Source organism: Lycorma delicatula, chromosome 1 (genome assembly GCF_047948215.1).
Source record: "Lycorma delicatula isolate Av1 chromosome 1, ASM4794821v1, whole genome shotgun sequence".
Classification (NCBI taxonomy): Eukaryota; Metazoa; Arthropoda; class Insecta; order Hemiptera; family Fulgoridae; genus Lycorma; species Lycorma delicatula.
The window spans coordinates 390,371,740-390,385,559 of NC_134455.1; the positions used below are offsets into that span (position 1 = coordinate 390,371,740).

General features: G+C 28.9%; 1 protein-coding gene across 2 annotated transcripts in view; it reads left to right on the forward strand.

Moving 5' to 3' along the window:
• Window positions 1–13,820, forward strand: part of LOC142317354 (neurocalcin homolog) — an 85,432-nt gene that overhangs the window by 19,096 nt on the left and 52,516 nt on the right. The gene's annotated exons all lie outside the window — the stretch shown is intronic.

Genomic DNA, 13,820 nt, shown 5'->3' on the forward strand with positions numbered 1-13,820 from the left:
ATTCAATTAGTTTTTAACTGAACTGGAACTTGTTTCTATATGTTTTCTTTCTTTTAAATTTGTTTTATTTAGAAATAGATCTACTTATAATTTTCAGGATTCATCAAGAGATCCCTAAAATAATATCAATTTCTTTTAGGAGATTTTAAAGTTACACATATGTATATTGTACTCTTGGGTTGATTATATTGTTCTATTTGTTATATTTTTCTTTACGAGTTTTTCTCTTAATTTCTGTTATAATCGATTCGGACATATATTTTTAAGGGTAGTGTACTGTATATGGATACATTTACATGTGTTAATATTAAATATAAAACAACGGTTGTAGTCTACGTTATAAATGTAGTCTACAGCAATCACTTAATCTTAAAAAAAAAGATACAATATCCAGCCCTTTTCTAATCAGACAGCTGAATTATTTTTTTGTAACTCAGCGTAATACCGGGTCGGCCGTATAAAACCGGTTTCAGCCATCTGACACATCCTGCGTCAGAAGATGGTGTTTGTTGCGTATGCGTATTAGTTGTTACAAAGAAATGGCTCTGTTGCTAATGTGAAGAGAGTGAAACAACCAACTGTTCAAACTCCGAAAGTTGTTGCTGATATACTATATATCACATTGGAAGGAGCCGTCACAAGTCAGCGTGGTGATTAGCCCAATAAACTGGAGTTTCTTGAACATCTTGTTTGCGTATACTTCATGTTTTACAAATGAAAGCCTATCATGTGAGTATAGTGCATAAATTAAAACAACATAATAAAGACAAACGAGTGAATTACTACCGGTGGCTCTTATAGAATATAAGCGAATGATTCCTTAATCCTTTTCTCTTCATTTCAACATGTGAAGCGTGGTAACATCTATCAGCCTACGTTAATTCTCAGAATATGCAGCAGTGGGCTTCACAAAATCCGAATGAGACCAATCAGAAACCAGTATATGATTTAAAAATTGGTGTTTTGTCTGCAATTTCTAGAAGCCGGATAATTGGACCTGTATTCTTTGAGGAGACTGTTTGTTAATATCAGTGTCTATTTATATGACTTTACATAGAATTTACGCATAACTAGACTCCAGATGAACTTTTTTACGGGTACATCCAACAGATGGAACAGCTTAGTACATCTCTGACTGGTCTCTCACTCGAATCCACCAAGATTTCACTAAGGATAGAACAATCTGTAAGGATTTGTGGCCACCTGATCTCCAGACTTATCGTCCTGTGATTTTTACCTCTTGGCCTATCCGAAAGGAATAGTCTACAAGAACGACTCGCAGATGCTGGTCAAGTTAAAAGAAAATGTATGACAAGAGATTGCCAGGATTCCAGTTTGAGAATTGCAGGAAATTTTTCTGAACATGATTCACCACGCCGAACTTTATATAGTGGCTGGTGATGAGTTTTTGAAACAGAGACTTTAAAATTATGTGGCAACACTTTTAAACATTAAAATCAATAAATTTAGGTAATTTAATATTACTTATTGCTTTTCATTTTTAAATTTTTATTTCCTGGGGTCAGTTTTATTTGGTCCATTCTGTACTTTGGCCAACAAGAAAGGATCTTATTATACTTGCATTTTTTAATAAATTACCGATCCCATTTAAATTCATTTATTTAAAATACAATTAAAAGATTTTCTTTTACAAAAACATTATTACTTTTTCAGTGAATTTTTAAACAACTAATAAAAAAAAAAATCTGAATAGTTTGCATCCTCATTCAACCTGTAATAAATATAGAATAGTTATCCAACTCCATTAATTCTAAGTTCTTGGTGGTCTGATCTAGCACATCCATGAAAATTGTAAATTTTAATGATTTGTATCAACATTTATACAGAATTTTTTTTTTTACTTCCATTTGATGAAACATATTTTAATCCAAAAATTACACCAATTGAACAAAAGAAAACATATTTAAAAAATGATTGTAGAGTATTACTTTAATGTAATCTATGTTGTAAAATACTATGTTTTAGCAACTTCATTAGACGACATTAAACTAATTTGCTTTACTGTACACATATTTGAAAAGATATATAATGGATACTATAGAAAAATGTTATAAAAAAATAATAATAGTAAACTTGGATTTCTAAGATTCTGCTGTACTTATAAACAATTATTAAGATATAAATCTTGAATAATAAAAACTATTTTCCCTTTAACATTATAATAATGGATTTCTCGTCTAAATATATCTTAAAAATATTTACTCCTATATCAGATTCATATAAACTTAAGAATCAATTAATTGAATTGCAATTAATCAGTCGTACGTTACAATATCATTTTTTTTTTTAAATCTTGATTAAAAACATTTTTATTGTATTTAATTACAAAACAATAACCATTAGTCATTTTAAAATAAATTTCAAATGAAAAACTATGCGAACTTCAACAAATAATTAAACGATATCAAAAGTAGATTCTGTAAGATAAAAGCTGCCAAGAATATGTACTAAACAGATTCTTCTAACTTTTGATGGTTTATTTTAAACCATCAATAAAAGAGTTTATAAACATATTATTTAAATATAATATGTAACAAATTTTTTAAGCTATTTTGAGATTAATTATTTCTGAAGCTGTGTAAGTATTAATGATTTTTGTATTAAAAATGTCAAATCTCTGCATAAGTTTCAAATCTTATTATTGTAGAAAAATTGTCGCTTAGAATACCCACAGTTCTGCTAAGGTACCACTCTTCAAGTTTTTCTTTATTTTTTCAACATTATTTATTTTTATTATTCTGCTTAATGTTCTTTCATTTACTAATTGAAAGACTTAAATTATTACTTTTATTATTTATACTGTTCCTTTTTACACAAACTGCACAAAAAAGATTGTAATGTATTTAGAGTACATGTATATATGTTTTTTCCACCTCAACAGCTGAACCAATTTAGATGTATCACCGCGCGTTGGAATCCTTACGTTACTGGGAGTGTCATAGGCTGTATAAATGTATAAACAGTGATACCTTGAGATACGAATGTCTTAACATACGAATGTTTTGAGATACAACATGAAATATTCTAAAATTTAAACCTCGACATACAACGAAAAATTTGAGATACGAATTTGCGATGTGCGATAATTGCATAGGTGATCCCTAGATAGCAGAGCGTTTGCTCAGCTTTCCTCCCGCCGCTTCTGCCCGCTATGTCGCTCTGTTTGGTTGTTGAGACCAGAGTCCTCTGTATGGCCGCCACGACGTGTTATTCGCTTTGTTTGTGCCTGTTTTTCGTGTCATTTTGGATAGTATATATACTGTACTCTGCATATTTTGTTATATTAACCGTGGATCCCAAAGTTAAAGACAAAACTGGTGAAAAGAAAAAGCCTAAGAAAATGATCTCAATGAAAGCGAAACATGAAATTATTGCAAAGCATGAGCGTGTGGCGCTCGTATCATCATATCTGATTTTGTGGAAAAAAGACACCCAGAGAAATTATCTACAGGGAGAGCGAGTGCCTTATTTGATGATAGGTGTCTCACATTCTTTCGTAAAATTTTAAAAAGAAGGCAGAAACAGACCTCGATCGTTGCCTTGTGAAGGTCTCACGCAGTGAAAGTCAGGAAAGTGAGGCCAAAAAGGCCCGACGTTAAAGTGATGATAAATAACCATTGTGTGTTATTAATATATTAATAAATAAATTAATAAACATTATGTGTGTTATTACTTGTTTATTTATATACAAATTGTGTATATTATATGTAATTTAACTGTGTTTTGGGTTAGTTTCATATCGATAGAACGTATTAATAGATATTACATTATTTTAAATGGGAAAAATTTGAGATACAATTTTTTGCCATACGATGATGATCACAGAACGAATTAAATTCGTATCTCAAGGTACCACTGTATTTACTTATATATGTTTAAAAAAATGTTTAAATTGAAAGAATCTTATCAAATGACTTGAGTCGTTTTTAAATAATTCCCATCTTGCATATGAGATATGAGGTTTCAGAGTCATTCAGAATGAAGTGTTGAGATGTGAGTTATACAAAAACGACTCATTCATCTGATTAATTTTTCAAATCTACATTTGATAGATCAAATGATCACTTTTATTCATGTAACTAGTGTTTTTATACGACTCCCCAAAAAGGATTGTAATTGGTATTAATGTAGTAAGCGATCTACCTCTGTAGTTAGTTCTTAGATGGTGCTGCTGAAACGATATATTGAACTAAGAAAATAGATACAAAAAGAATGAATAAATGGACTAATTTAATAATAAATGGAATTATTTTTATTTAATTAATACCGAAATTATAAATATCTAACCAAACTTAACCTATGCTCGTTTCGCTCACTAACCTTCGCGCGCTAGTCAAGGTTATTGAGTAAAGCGGGCATAGATTAAGTTTGCTTTGATTATATTTATAAATTATAAGCGTATAATTATAACATGAGTAAGGTTAATTTTTTCTTAAATTAGTCCATTTATTCGTTCTTTTTTGTATTTATTTTCTTATTTTAATATAGAATTTCAGTGATGCCAATTTAGAACTAACTAATGACAGAGGTAGATCGCCTGCACATTAATACCATGTAACTGTTACTGTTTATATATGTACATACATATGTTTGTTTCATTGTAGCAGCTCAATGGCTGTACCGATTTAGATGTATGACCACGTGTTGGATGGAATCCTTATGTTACTGGGAATGTCATAGGCTATATAAATATGCTTAGATAGATTTAAAAAGTTTGAAAAAATATATATACAATTTGTCACGTGCACCTTCTTTAATTATTCTACATTAAAGAGCAATAATTGTCAACGGTGTTTTTTTGGCAATCATGCTTTTTAATTTTTTTTTGACAGTCGTTTTTTTTAATTTTTATAATTGTTTTTATTTAAAAACATCTGAGTTAATATAAAAAACATATTTTTTTATAATATTACTTAACGGAAAATATTATTAGATGATGGTTATTAAGACATAAGATTAGTAAAATTTATTTTTTGTTAATTAGTAAAATGTGAGTATATTTTTTTATAAAATGATGAGACTACAATAAATTACAGTATTTATTTTTATGTTAATAATATGATTATAATTTTCATAGAAACTTACAATAATAATAATAATGTTGATAAATAAAATAAAATTTAGTATAAGGAAATCATAAATAATTTTCTAGTTGCAAGATTTTGTTAAGCTTCCTCTGTTTATTCAGAGATTTGCTTTACATACAAACCATTGTTTTATCTGAAACTTAATAAAAATAATAATAAATAATGGTTACTCTTTTTAAACTTTTTCTTCAAATATTATAAATTTAAAAAAATATATACATGTATTACACGTAGAGTAGCTATTTGTCTCAAAAATTGCCTAACTTGTGAAACAGTTAAAACAATTTTAAAAGTAGATCTGGGAAAGAGGTAATCTCATTTCCTTTAGGAAAGCTGATTATCCCACCTCGTGCGGTTTACACTTTTCCTTCCTTCCGTCTTTTCCCCTACATATACATCTCTCTTCATTATTTAATTGTTCTTTTTTTCTTCTTTTTTTTTGTTAGTTATCTAGTAGTTAACAATTTATTTTGATTTTATATTAGTGAGTATTTGTAGTTTATTTAATTTATTAAAGGCTATTAGGAGAATTTGCTTTACATGTAAAGCAAATTACATTAGCTAAGAACATGTTTTAATTACAGTTTATTTGTTCTTTATATATAATGAAGTAGTTAATTAAAATTTTAAAAATTACATTGCTGACCTAAACATAACTCTATTTAAGACAGTGCTAATTGACATCATTCATTGTAGTAACTTTCATAACTACACTGTTTTCATTAACTACACTCACACTTCATTGCAACTCCCCACTTCCAATTTTTTTGTACGTTAAATGAATTTTATACTTATGAAAAATAACAACCCTCACCAGATTTGAACCCAGAATTTTTCAGATGAAACGCTAAGAAATTTTATCATGGAATTATTTATAAACAATAATTACAGCACAGAATCTCTCTTCATATTTTACGAGGCATATTCATAAAGTAAGGGCCATCGGCTTATATTTAAATATTATATTTATATTAACAGGTCTGAACACAGTTTCACGTATGCAGGGCCAAAAGGATGTGTGCTCTGGTTTATGAATTTCCGCATGTTGGACGCACCTCTATCTACATGATTTTCACAGAAAAGCTCGGATATCACAAATTGTGTGCAAGGTGGGTACCGAAAATGCTTACCGACCAACACAAAGAGCAATGAATGTGCAGTGACGGAACGTTTTTGGACCGTTATCGACAAGATGGAGATGATTTGTTTTACCACATTGTTACAGGCAATGAGATATGGATATCCTACACCAATGCAGAATCGAAACAGCAGTCAATGCGGTGGTACAATTCAATTTCCCCAAAACCGAAAATGTTTAACCCATCTCCATACTCGAGTTGAAAAATGTTGGCTACCGTTTTTTGGTACGAAAAGGGCATCATTTTGGTTGATTTCATGGAATGTGGATCAACAATTTCAGCTGATGTGTACTGCAAAATACTCACCAAACTGAGACGTGCGATCCAAAATTGTCAACGTGGGAAACTGTGGTCCGGCGTAATCCTTCTTCATGACAACATGTGTCCTCAAACCGCTGCCTTAACCAAGAAGAAGAGTCAAGATTTTTTTTTAGCTTTTTGACCACCTTCAATATAGTCCCGTTTTGCATCTAGCGACTACTTCCTCTTCTTGCATTTGAAAAATGCAAGAAGAGGAAAACGATGTTTGAAAACGATGAGGAACTCAAGACTGCCGTTTTCAACCGTTTCAATTCCCAGACGGCAAACTTCTATGGAGAGGGGTTAAAGAAACTGGTGCTTAGAACTGAATGGTGATTATGTGGAAAAGTGAAGTAGATAAGTAAATTAAATCTGTAAGTAAAAACCTTTTCTCATGAGTTAATTTTTTTTTTTAATGACAAAACGCCCTTACTTTACGAATATACCTCATATACCTTTAGATGCCCCGATTCTTAAAATAATTTAAAACATCATAAATTTAGAATTTCAACTAGTATTATTAATAATAAAGATTTCTATAATCACAGACTTCCTACACCCAATATTTATTTCATTTTATTTATTTATTTATATTCCATTTAAGTATATCGTAGGTGGGATTCATAATTTTGATTGAATACAGAAGACAACTTACTTTTCATATGAATATGTTTAAGCTTAGGACATATCTCATATATACACACACACACACACACACACACTCACTTGCATGATATATACGCTCAGGATGTACGTTTATATTGCTCAGGACAAAAAATAATGATTTATCACAAATCTTTTCTTTTTACCTTGAGTAATCTTAAATTTTAAAATATTTTTTTACCTTTTTTATACCTCAATATTAAAAGAATTCTGTTTTTTGTCTTCCTTTTTTACCCTCTTATTCTGTCTTAGTTTTTATCCTTTTATTTTTTTTCATTAAGCAACAAAATACCATGGTATTAAGTAACCAAAATAAGGAAAAAATTAATTAAAAAAAACCTTCTTGAAATTCAGTTTTATGTTTCAGTAGCAAAATTAAAATTAATTTTAAAACAATTAAATACTTATTTCTCATTAAAAATTTAAAATTACAGTTTTAATTTCATTTTATTTTACAAGTTAATAATGTTATTAATTATTTACAGCATTTTTTTCACACCTTAAATGTAATTTTATTAACACATCTTATTTGATTAAGAAAAAATTAAATTGTAACTTTTGAAATTTTAGTCAGTATATTTTAATCAACCGAACAGTACAGCTGAAAAATGAAATTGTGTAGTGATGTTTTATGCCGGTACATAAATTTATTGTAATGTCTTTTAAACTGTAAGCTGATAAATATTAAAGCTTCTATATTTGCTTGTAACCTAAAGTATTAATTTTGTAATACCTAATTATGGATTTACAGTTTGTTCTAGTTCAGGAGTACTTGGGTTAATTAGGACTGCTGAATAAGAGACTTCTTTTAGTCATCTTAACCCTTTAAATTAGTAATTTACTTATATTATTAATGCCATAAATAGTAGTGTTTTTTGGGGAAACAAATACCATTGTAACTATTGTGGAATGAAAATATTAAATTTTGCTACTAAAATCCGATATTCAAAATAGGGTATGTAATTTTTAACTTTATTGTAACATAAAGTAACAATCGTAGAATTTTTTTATAGAAATACTTGAGATTTCTAAGCAATAATAAAAAAATAATATTAAATTACAGTGAATAGAAAAATTTTGTATAAGTGTAAATTTAAGTGTAAGTATAGAATTATCAACCTTCAGATACCTCAAGGATTATTGCAGAAACACTGATATACTCTTCCTAATATACCTATCCCTAAAAGAGTTTAATTAGAAAAAGATGGTGGTGCCAAAACCATAAATGACTCTACATTGAAAATTGTAGTTTTGGGTCGTAATGAATTATTGGTTATCGTGAAATGGTTTGATTAAAGCAAATAAATCACTTGATTAGTAGTAATAATGAAAGTTTTTTTGCATATTGCTTATAGTTATCATAAATTTTCCTTCCTCATATATATTTCCTTCTCATCTATGCTCTGTCAATAAAAATAAGTAAAATCAGAACTTACTAAACTGTCAACCACAAATTGGTAACTCTTAAGATTTATGAGAGTCAAAGCTCTTATTTATATTACTAAAAATATGGATACTTTTTATTTTGTCTATGTGTAAGTTTTATTCTTTATTTGATAAAATAGCGTATAACACAGTAGGTGTTAAATATATAAACATAAATATACCTTTATTGTGAAAAGTTTCAGGTTGTTACTTTCTCAAAAAGTATTGTCATTCTTAAACATCTTGTTAATGAGAGTTCAAAAATTGAAAGTTTAATAATCGTATTAATAAAATACGATAAAAAAATTAATGTTACGTATAGTTAGCCATTAACATTTTTTTTACGCCGTGTATGTTTAACACCTTAGTTTTTTTTGTTAAACTGTGTGATGAGTTAATTATATTTATTAGGTGCTGATATAACCTTAGGGCTTAGGAAATGTAACAAACATAATAAGACATTCATAAAATTACATAGCGATTCTCAAAAATAACAATCACGCATTTCAAATCATACAAAAGGGAGTTATGAAATCGGTTCCCCTTATTTTATTCAGTGAACTGAAGGTACTGTTGCATTTCAGCGCACTAATCCCTGTAAAAAGCAGCTGAAATTTGACTTTACTATTGTAACATTAATCGTGTACACTACAGGGATTGGCTGTTTTGTGATCTGTTGATCTCCACGTGCAAAAAGAATGCTAATCACTGTTACCCAAACATAGAACTACAAAATATCTTTACCGTTTGTAAAATAATACTGCTACTTTTATAACAAACAATTTTTTACGAGGGATTATTATAATAAAAATCTTTTTTAATACTGCTGTTATTTATTTACATAAAAATAGATTAATGAATCATTTTTTATTTGATAAAATAAACAAAATTAAACTCATTAAACAAAATACTGTAAAGAAATTATATATATAGTTGAAAAAAAAAACGATATATATATATATAGTTTTTTACAGTATTTTTATTTTATTTTATTTTAAGTTGTAAAATTTAATGTTTATACATAAACTATGAAATTTAACATAAAGAGTATATTTTTTATGGAATATAAAGTGTCACTTGGATGACTGAACTACAAAAATACTAGATACATTGAAGAAATACAAGTTTAGAAATAATATTGAAAATATACTTTTAGTCTTTTTATTTTATGCTACAGTTAATGATGCTTGATGAACATGCCTCTTCGTTTAACCATTTTTTTTATGTGAAGCCAGAAACAATGTTATAATTATTATTTGTGCATATTTCTTTCTTTATCGCTAAGTATTAACTCAAAATTTAGGAGTATTTTTATGATGACTGTAGGTAATTTCATATACATATATATATAAAAAGGTGCTTCATTTTTTTTACTTCTATAAAAGGTTTTTGTTTATATAAAAAATGAAAATGAAATTGAAATCATTGTAGGAATGTTAGTGTGAATGATAAGAATCCAAGTCGTCAAGAGATAGATTGATGGTGGTACTTTACTAACAATTTTATTACAGAATTCTGCTCTAAAATTTAAAAAAAATATATTTAAAAACAAATAAAATGAAATCTGTGTAATTAAAATATTTGTTTCCATCTTTAACTTTTATTTGTTAATTTACGTATTATTTTTTAACTTTGATGACTTTTGAACCACTCCAGTCAAGTATTAATGTCCGAGTGAGCTTATAAAAAAAAAAAGGTTAATCTACTGAAACATGAAGGAGAGTGGTTATTGTCATTTAATTAATGCCATTTGCATTTTTCCCTTGCTGCAAGCTACATTTTGTGTCTAATGACGGTAGCAGTTTATGCCACTCTAAAGAATAATCTTGTTAAATCAACTGCAGTATAAACTGTAATAACTAAAATAAATAACTTAAGTGCATTAACTGAACTAATAGCAGTAAAACTTATCTTTACTAGGCTCCTTTTAATTAATAGTTTTTTAAAATCTATTTATTCTTTGTTTACAGTATTTCTTGTATTTATGTTCAGTGTTATTATTATTATTTATGTAATCATCTTGTTAAACTAATTTTTATCTAAATGTATAAATAAATAAATAAAAGCGAATGTTTAATTTTGATATTGTACAAAGAAAGAATTGTGTTTAAAAAATGGGATTTGTTAGGGTAAACGATTAAGAAAGTGATTAGTTTAAATATGCTCTATTTCATCATTTGATTAAACTTTTGGTTGATCTCTTGCTGAACATCTGGGTTTCTAACTTTACCTATTTACAACACTGTTCTAACTTTCCTAGACTATTCTATTAACTTCCTTTCTATATATTATGTAAAGTAAATAATTTCATTTTGTTTTTTATTATTTTATTGATATTAATTTAAATTTAATATGTAGTTATTCATTTTTATTCTATTAATAATTCAAGAGCTGAAATACTATGTTTTAAATAAAGGTTTTCAATCGGGTTTTACAGCGATTTAAAATTACATTACTATATGGTTTTGTAACATTTGTAACTACTAATTTCACAAAAAAATGTGTATGCAATTCTATACTGCTATAAAAACTTTGTATTTTGGATTGATTATAGATATATAATAAAAAAATGAATAATTCTACATTTTTTCATGTCGCATAAGTAAGTAGTCAATAAAAACATTAAAATGTTACAAATTGCTAAATACTTGTTTATTATATATATTTGCATTAGCAACAAAATTAATTTTTAAAACATCATTATCTTTAACATTGTCATGTCACCTTTGGTATCTCACATCCATCTTTCACAAGTCTCCCTAAACATCAAGCGATCATTTTTTTTTCCAATTTACTCTCCAATATTTCTTTAGACATTCTTGTATCCTCCATCCTTTTAATATGACTCGGGTGCAGCTTATCTATTGTGCATTAACAGATTTTACTCTTTTCTACCGCTTACTGATCTCCATTCTCTTTTTGTTAATACTTAAGAGCTCTTCTTAAGAGTTTTCTTTCAAAAAACCTCAAATTGACAAGAGGCCTGGTCAATATAATGATATTGACCAGGCCTCTGAATTATTTAACAATTGCTCATAAAAAGTTTATCGTACTCATTCTGATATAGCTTCTTGCTTAAAAATTTGTCTTAAAAATTTTATTTCTGGTAAAGTAAGCCCTGTTATCATGCCGTATCCTTTGTTTACACTACTTACTCTTTCTGTTATCCCAATTTAAGTAATTATAAAGTATGTAATGTTATTTATAAAGGGATATACTCAGGTTGATTTGTAAAATATATTTACACAATTTTACATCACATAATGCTCTGTTCAACATAAAGTTAACTACATTGTAGAAAGGCCATCATCTTGTTTCACTCTCACAAACTACCTTTTTCTAATAATAAAATCTTCAAAGATACCCAGGAAATACTTTTTTTTCCACTAACATCGAGCTGTCATTTATTTTACTTAATGTCTATATCCATCATGAAGTTTTATGTATAGATTAACAGTTATTGACAATTTATTATTAGATTTATATTTTCTTCCTCTTCCTCTTTTTCTTCCTCTTCTTCTTCTTCTTCTTTTTCTTCCTCTTTTTCTTTTTCTTCTTCTTCTTTTTCTTTTTCTTCTTCCCACATCAATCATAATAGCCATTTCAGAATGTTAACCAGCAGCAGAATAACAAGATATTTGTGATATCCATTATCCAACATTATATTCCACATCATAGGTCTACAAATGTTGTCGAAAGCCCTTTCCCAATCCACACAGGAAAGATGTTAGAGATGATTAAATTTTCAGTGTCTCTCAATAACCATTCATAGTGTTTGCATGATCAATGCATGATCCACTCGCTCTTCCTGAAACCCATCTTGTTCTCCCCAACTAAAGAGCCTGTCAATCCCACATATTTTGTAACCTGTATCTAACAAATAGATTCCTCGATAATTATTGGGATCAGCATGTTACCCTTTCTTGAACAATGAGGTTATTCCAGACTTACCTCAAGCCCTGTGAATTTTGTAACTCTTCCAACAAATATTTATACAAGTGTAACAACTTCATATGCAACAGTAATCTTCCATATTTTATCTATTCCGCATTGACTCCATTTGGACCTGGCGATTTTCAATTCTTGATATTTTTAATTATCTGCTATAACTCATCAATAGTTAGTTCAAATTGATCTGGCAGGAGGAACACTGAGCAAAATTCTCTTTATCTACATTTCTATCACACTACAAGGCAGCATAATGTTCTTGTTCACTTCTCTTTGAAACACATTGTAGCCGCATGTGTTCCCTGTTTTCCTGACCCATCATTTTTAGAAATGTATAAGCTAGTTCTTGCTTACCATGCAAATCTTGCTTTATGGTATTTATAAATTGTTCCCAAGATTCCTGTTGAGCACATCTGACAATAGATTTAGAGTGGTTTCTGGCTCTATTATAAGAAAATCGAATTCCTTCTGATGGATCATTTTGCCCTATTCTATACCAACGTTGCTTCTCTTTTATGGCACTTAATATCTTCTCATTCCAAATCCTCAGGCCCCCTCCTCTTATGTAATTTCGATTTCATACAAACAGCCTCATCGACTTCTTCTTCAATAGTGCGACAGAGGTTATCTCATTCCTCATCAATATCTTCTACCATTGGTAAATTCATCAACTTTCTAGTTAATCTTTTTTGGTATATGCCTTTAATACTCTCATCTCTCGAGTGATACTTTAAAAGCATTGTCCTCCATGTTCCTTTCTGCAACAGAGGTAACACTTACATAAATTCAATTTACCAACCAGTAAGAAGTGATCTGAAAACAGGTCAATTTCACGGAGTATACATCTCGAACCTGACTAGGCAATCTCTGTTTAACAACAATACAGTCAATCACTGACCTACTCCCTCTTGTGGACCATGTGTACTTATGTATATGCTTTTTATGAAAAAAGTTGTTTGTTACTTTTAAGAGTTGTTATAAAGGTAACAAAGTCTTTCAATCTCTTTTTTAAGTGCACATTTAGGAATAGGTAGGTTCTCCACTCTACCATTCAAATCACCAAGCAGTATGATATCATCACTTGCACTGACTCCATTGAGTAACCGTTGCATCTGTTTGTAAAAAATTCAGATTCTTGTTTCTTAACATGATCCATTGATTCATCTGGGCCATAAGCCACTATTACTATAAAGTTTCCCCTACCTTGTTTTATTTGTGCCATTCTAATCTCCTATTG